At 43.4% G+C, this 7,351-nt stretch overlaps 1 protein-coding gene across 1 annotated transcript in view; it reads right to left on the bottom strand.

The window, feature by feature from the left end:
- LOC125299454 (RAC-alpha serine/threonine-protein kinase-like) overlaps window positions 1-7,059 on the bottom strand; it is a 36,826-nt gene extending 29,767 nt beyond the window's left edge. Inside the window, 1 exon segment of the mRNA XM_048250732.1 lies at window positions 6,924-7,059. The gene's annotated coding sequence lies outside the window, so the exon portion shown is untranslated.
- Window positions 7,060-7,351: the final 292 nt, after the last annotated feature.

The following is a 7,351-nucleotide window of genomic DNA, read 5'->3' as shown; positions in this document are numbered from 1 at the left end:
ATATGTACATACATAAAGTCCATACATTGTGTGTGCATGTGAGTGTGAGAGAATCTATACATGTGTGTGAGTGTGTGTGTGTGTGTGTGGCTACTGCACTGTGCTCTGCTGCCACCGCTGCAGACAGACTCGAGGCTGCCAGCCCCTCCCAAAGCCACTGCTGCACTGTGCTGCGTTGTGCTCCGCGTCACTCCGCTCCGGCTTCGGGCTCGCAGGGAGTGTGTGTGTGTGTGTGTGTGTGTGTGTGTGTGTGTGTGTGTGTGTGTGTGTGTGTGTGTGTGTGCACGCTCGCACGGGCAGCCTGCCAAGCCCACTCGCACTGCAGCACTCGCCATGAACTCAACGCCCTCAGCGCTCGTCACGTGGCACACACACACACACACACACACACATGCTTGAGCACATGGGGGCGTGCAGACACACATACACACACACACACACTCATGAAGAGAGGGAGGGAGGGAGTGAGGGAGAAAGGGAGGGAGGGAGAGAATGAGGGAGGGAGGAAAGAGAGAGAGAGAGAGTGAAAGAGGCCTCTGGGACAGTCGGCTCAGCCTCATTCAACATTTTCAGGCTGGTGTCTCGTGGCTACAGAGCTCAAACAGCGTACATGCCGGAAAACAGAGAGAGAGAGGGAGGGAGAAAACTGGAAACAGAGAGGGAGAGAAGAAGAGGAGAAAAGGAGGGGAGAGAGAGAGAGAGGGAGAGGTAGGGAAAGAGAGAGGGATAGAGACGGAGGAAGAGAGAAAGGAGCAGAGAGAGGCAAAAACCGGAGACAGAGAAAGGGGGGTGTGAGAGAGAGAAGAGAGAGGGAAGGAGAGAAGAAGAGAAAGAGAGAGAGAGAGAGAGGGGGAGAAAAAGAAAGAGAGAGAGAGAGAGGGGGAGAAAAAGAAAGAGAGAGGAAAGAGAGGGCTGGGTCAGCCTTCCAGACGAGTCTTTCTCAGCCCCTCAACGAGCCTCTCCGACAGCATGCCACCGCTACAGCATATGGCCGAGGAGTCCGAGAGAGGGATGAAGAGAGGGGGGGAGGAAGACAAAGAGAGAGGGAGAGAGAGACTGGAGGACAAAGAGATAGAGATGTAGAGATTCTAATAAAGAACTGGAATCAATAGTCATTCATATAAAACAGAATTACGTACAGTATATACCCATAATATATATTAATATGTATCTCATGCACATAAATATAAGAATTCAGTGAGATGCTTTGCATATTTTGCTATATATGTTGGAACTGCCACAATCATTCTCTAGATTTATTTTTTATTTTTTATTATTTTTTCAGCAGACTTTCTGATCAAAACTGAGAAGCAGAATGACATAAAATACTACACAGTACTCTGAACACCAAACAGGGCAGGTTTTTGGAATACATACACTAACATTAAATTGTCCAAGTGCATAATGGATGAGGAATGTGCACAGAAAAACGTGAAGGCGGAAAAGGGATATGTTCTCATAGTGAGAAATGCTTTGCCTTTTACCTAGTCTGATCCAAGCCATCACACCCAACACAGACACAAGACAAGAGTGACATAAACACTAGGCAGTAACATCACTGGAGTTGTCAATTCAAAAATGATTTATAGTAGGAAAACAAAGTACGTCTGAAAAAGTGAGTATCTGGGATTGAGTTAATCGAGTAGAAATTGATACCTCATGGGGCAAATAGTGTGCACGAGCACAACCTACAAGTGCATGTGGTAATTTCAGTACGATATTCACCTCCACAGAATTCTGCCCATTTACTTACCTTTCATCTCAACATCTTGAAAACATCTTGTCTGCCAGAAATACATGAAATGTCATCCATATCAAGAGACAGGTATTAATTGGCATCTGGCATTTTGACTTTGGCTTCAATTTTAACAAACTGTCTGAAACAAGAGTGCCTCAAGTCTGGATCTGCTGCCAGGTTAATCAATAAAGTCTGTGTCTGTGGAGCGCTCGTGGATAAACAGGTACAGAATGACCTCTAATTATAGCCCAAGCACATCTTATAAACAAACACACATTTCATTGTTGACAGGAAATGTGTTGTTGATGCTGTTCACATGTCCGACCAGCCATGACGGTACACACAATAATAAGCAAATAAACACTCCAGCCTCAGAGTTCAGTCCAAACCCTGTGGCGGATCTGGGCCGAGTCTGGTGAGCCCACGCCACATCCGGGCCTGATCTCACTCAGATGCTATATCTGGGGCTATTTACCGGACCCGGCCACCCTAAAATATAGAACTCATTTCCAGATCCATCTCCCACATTCTGATTATTCCAGACAGGACAGCGAGGGTCTGAATTACCGCTTTTTACAGACCTGTTTGTTTTTACGTCCCGTTACCAGGCAACCGCCATCCCCCTCGGTTTCGAATGGACCACCTTGAGCGAGACGGCACATTTTTCAGACGAGGAGGAGAACGGCGAGAGGGAGGGATGGGGGGTGGGGTTAAATGGGGGGGGGGCTTTTCTCCGTGGCCAGTGCAATTTTGGTCTGAAAAGGCCCTCCTGTTTCCTTTCCTTTTTTACATACTGTTCTCCACCAAAGAATATGTTATAAAGGTTTTACTAATGGATTTGATTCCTTAAAGTCCAGATTAGATTGTATGTTATAGTGGATTAAATAGATTTAGAATAAGAGGATTACGGAGCCAACAGCCTTTCTGTGTTCACGAGGGCCCGTTTATCGCTCGTAGCCCTTCTTCTTAACGCACCGGAAACAACAACTTATCAACGGTTCATTCAATTATGATCACATACTCATTCACGTCTGCAGTGCCGTCTATAGCCTCCAGATGTAACAGAAAATCACTGGTGCACTCAATGGTATCGATTTTGATTATGTGTTTATTGAGGTATCTGCTGGAAACAGCAGCAGCATGTGGTCAATCAAATCTGACATCTGGTGATGGCATGGATTTCCGAGAGGTCTGACCATTTCAGTAGTCTCTAAGCTGAATTAATAACTCTTAAAACACTTAAAAAGCAAACTTTTCTTTCAAAAGAAAATCTCTGAGACACTTTGTATTTGCCATCATACTATGTTGTAACTGCCACAATCATTCTCTAAAAATGTTTCTGCAGACTTTCTAATGAGAAACTTCTCTTATGGTAGTTTTGCTTGGTCTAATATTATAAGCTTTATGATATAATTTTAATTTTAAATAATTTGAACCTAACCAATTAAGCTTTATTTCCTTCAAGCAGGTTTTGCTTCAACACGTTTTTCTGAAGGTAACGTGATGCCAGATACTGCACAGACAATGCACAGACTGCTGTCCCCAAACAACAAGTGAGTCCCACCGGCATCTACATTTACACAGGATGTAGCTGCCCTCAGATATCTCTCAATGCACAGCATCATAGACTCACCGTCAGATATACAGGATTTGTTCACACTAATTGCATTGTGTGGTGCTGTTGAATTTTCGCATTATTATTATTATTATTATTATTATTTTTAACAACACATTCATTTTGATCACCTCAGATCTATAAGTGAGTCTAGAGACTAAATAGCAGTTGGTGTTAAACAATAACGGCTTGACAGCAATGAAGTACTGAGACAAAGCTTACAAATGCTGAAGCATCTCAACAAACCACCATTTCTAGTACTACAGTCGACTACTTTAGTTTACTGCTTTCTTCCATTCAGAAAGTGTACAAAATAAGACCAATGACACACTATGTAGATGATTCTTTTGTATCACAGGTCTTGCCCTAGCCCTGTAAATTGTCTTGACTCAGCAGCATCATGGGAGTTGGAGTCTATGCACCACAAGGTTGTGGGTCTCTTGTGAAAGGCATAGCCGTGGTGGGCTCAGCTCCTCACATGACTTGTGATGGGCTACAATGCAGATGTGCGCTCTTGATTCTAAAACTTCTGCTCACCACTGATTCACTAACATCACTTCGTAGAGGGAGGCCAAGTATGTATCACTGCAAAGCATCTGGACACAATGATTATGAATTTTACATCCTTTGAACCGCCCGCACCCCGTGTCAAAATCTTAATTGTAATGTCTGGTTTAGATACATGACATGCATTCAAATGTGATAAAGATGCCCTAATATGCATTCAATAAATATACAAGGTGATAAAGATGTCTCGAAAGCCAGGATATCTGAGTACAGCTCCTGATTGTGGCATTTGCTTTGTGTGTTCATGTGAGTTCTAAACAGTTATAAGCAATACTGCACATCAGTGGAGGGCAAAAACCTCAGTTGTCTTCATTTTTAGAGAGCATCATATTTGAGTTAAAAGGACAGAGGATGGTCTTTCATCTTTTCTACGCTATCAATGCATAACAGCATATGACAACCAGAAGTAACAGGTAACATACCAACAAGAGAGAAGGAGGCAAAGAGGTGAGAGAGTGAGATTATGTGAGAGGATGAGAGGAACATGTGAATATGTGTTTGTGTGTGTGAGGGAGAGAGACAGAAAAAGAAAAAGAGAGTGAGAAACAATGAAAGAAAGAAAAAGAGAGAGAGCATCATCGTATTTAATGGAGGGAAGCTGGGTCTATCGAACACCATCACTGAAGAAGGATGCTGCGATCACAGCTCCACCAGCACACACGGGCAACCAATCAAGCACCTCCCCACAGAGCCGTGAAGCAACGCACCACAGTCAGCCTACTTCTGAATCCAATACTGATTCTTCATTTGTCACATCTAAACTATTTACAGGGAGCAAATCAGCTCCTCTTGTTCAAACATTTGTATAGGAATCCCAGTGGAGTCACAGAAAGAGAATTTAGTGCACAGAGAGAGAGTGCTAAAAAGATAAACGACTTATCTCCTCTATGCATAAGCTTGCATGCCTCCTAGGGAGCTATATGGAGATATGAGTTATGTTTTTCTGTCTTTCACAGCTGGCACCTGCCTGGGTCACATTTCCCAAAACCATAGTTGCTAACTAAGTTAGCAACTTTGTTGGTTGCAATTCAATTTCCCATTGCCAACAAAACTAAGTTGCTAACATGTTAGCAACCATGGTTTTGGGAAACGCACCCCTGAAACGTAATGACCCCGGGACTTCTGTCTATCTTATAAAAAACCAACAAACAAGAGAAACAGCAAGAATCTAAACACAGAAGACTCTGGCAGCACCAGGAACAACATATGTGGCAATTGCACCACTATCAGTCTCTATTATGCAAAGTGAATTATGGTACTGGACAGACATAGAGTAACCAGTACATTATCAGTACTGTGTCAGTGTTGACACAGACCACAACTGGACAGTGGCATGCCATTGTCACCCCATCATTAAATGACTGACCATTCCATGCCATCAGTCAGTGATTACAAAAGCCGTCTCCAGCCATGTTATATTTGGGGGTATTACAGGAGATGGCGAAGGAGAAAAGCACAATCCCGCTCTCAACTTGTGACAGACAGGAAGGCTCTCTAGATCTGAGCCCTGGCCAATCCACTGGGCTGATGCCCGCCCCTGTCCCGAGGATAATCTAGCATGGTTGGACACAGGACTCCAGGATTCAATCACACACACACACACACACACACACACACACACACACACACAGAAAGAGTGAGAGTCAATACACACTTTCTTACTTAATGCCCAGCAGCACATGTCAAGGTGGACAAGAAGAGGTTTGGGACGCACATGGATGACATGCGGTCACATTTGGGTCTGTTCCTGGACTTCAAGCAACTCAAGCACTACAATGTGCCCATGTAGATGTCATGACCAATTGAACAATAGAAATTAACCATGCAGCATACATTAAGCACACTGACCAAGTACTATGTAAGTATTGAGAAAATAATAAAATTATTAACCTGGGACAGAACGCCTCCTGTATTTAAATCAATAAAAATAATATTCAAGGACAGTAACCATTCATTTCAACAATCTATAAATAGCCAGACATCTGACAGGTTTGTGAGGAAACAAAGATGTTGAACAGGGCCAGCGCAATGCACAGCTGGTAGGCCTATGCCAACTGGAATGATGGAATAATATTAAATCTTATACAACAACATAATCACAGAAAATATACACATACAAAGCTCAATGCGACTGACGGCCTACTAGCCCAATAAGTTAAGGGTACGAAGGAGGCAACCATGGTCCCATTAAATGGTAGTTCACAGTTACATCTGCAATGCCCGGGATCAGAGAGTAGCCTACTATATAATTGTCATATTTGACTACCGGTATTTGAATTTGACACTGATAATCACTTGGACAGTGTTACCTGGATAAGCTCCTTGCGTAAAGTCACGAAAGGAGAAACGTGAAGTCGCCTTTACCTGCACAAAAATAGCCCAACGCTGTTGCGATCGAATCCGGTTTCAATGGTAGTTTATGCAACTTACATTTCCGCTGCTAAATAATATGCCGTTCAGTAGCAGAGGCTGGTGTGTTTTACTTAACCAACTCGAGTTGGGTTTAACTTAGATGGCTAATTTCCGTGCAGTAACAGGGACGTCTGCGGAGGATGCTGGACAATCTTTTTACGGCGAAAGGCGTGAGAGGAAACCCGCATGAATATACGCCTACCAGCTCAGAGGAAGCATCCCTCGACAGAGTACCAGGTTATTATACGAATTAAACCATGCTATCGTAAAGTCATGCCTTTCACCTACGAACAAATTGTTCCGTACGTCAGTACAATCAATAACCCAAGCGCATGTAGCGCGCAAAATGACGCGAGTTTAATGTCTTATTCATAAGAAAGAGGTTGTATGGTAATTCTACACGTGCCACATGTTGTCTCGTAACGCTTTAGTTAACCTCGGTTTAGTAGGATTCAGGCCTAACTAGACAGTGCGTTTTAAGAGGCGCTCCATCACATCATACAATGGTAACAACCCAACCCCTGAGCGTCAGTTAAACACATTGACATAGTAAAATACAACCTCAGAAATACACTTCGAAACTTTACGTACCCTGCGATTCAGAAGGAACACCGGCTCATTGCTTGGAAGCTTGGGTGACTTGTTCGGGTTGCTGTGTCCATCAATATCCTCAGTGTAAATGGCACCCCTACACACACTCCGCGACTCCCTCCGTACTCCCATTAAGCTTAGCAAGCCCTTGTCTGAAATTCAGCCCGTATCGCCGTCCTATCTGCAAGGTCCTATCGCCGTCGTTTTCAGCGCCGTCACCTCATTTGGCTTTTCCCCTGATGCGATGAGTTCAGTAGCAATGCAGAGTTCAGTGTGTAATGCAATAAGCCTAATATAAATAGCATTTTTACTTAAACTGATGCATTACAAAAAGTAGAAATGCATTTACAATCACAGTAAACGAAAAATGTTCACCTCGAAGAAATGCACAATAAATTAGGCAGGGCAGATGTCCAGTTTTTATGATA

This window comes from Alosa alosa, chromosome 8, assembly GCF_017589495.1.
Source record: "Alosa alosa isolate M-15738 ecotype Scorff River chromosome 8, AALO_Geno_1.1, whole genome shotgun sequence".
In the NCBI taxonomy this organism is placed as follows: domain Eukaryota; kingdom Metazoa; phylum Chordata; class Actinopteri; order Clupeiformes; family Clupeidae; genus Alosa; species Alosa alosa.
Note: the sequence above shows the minus strand (reverse complement) of the source record. Positions and strands in the feature narration are given on the sequence as shown.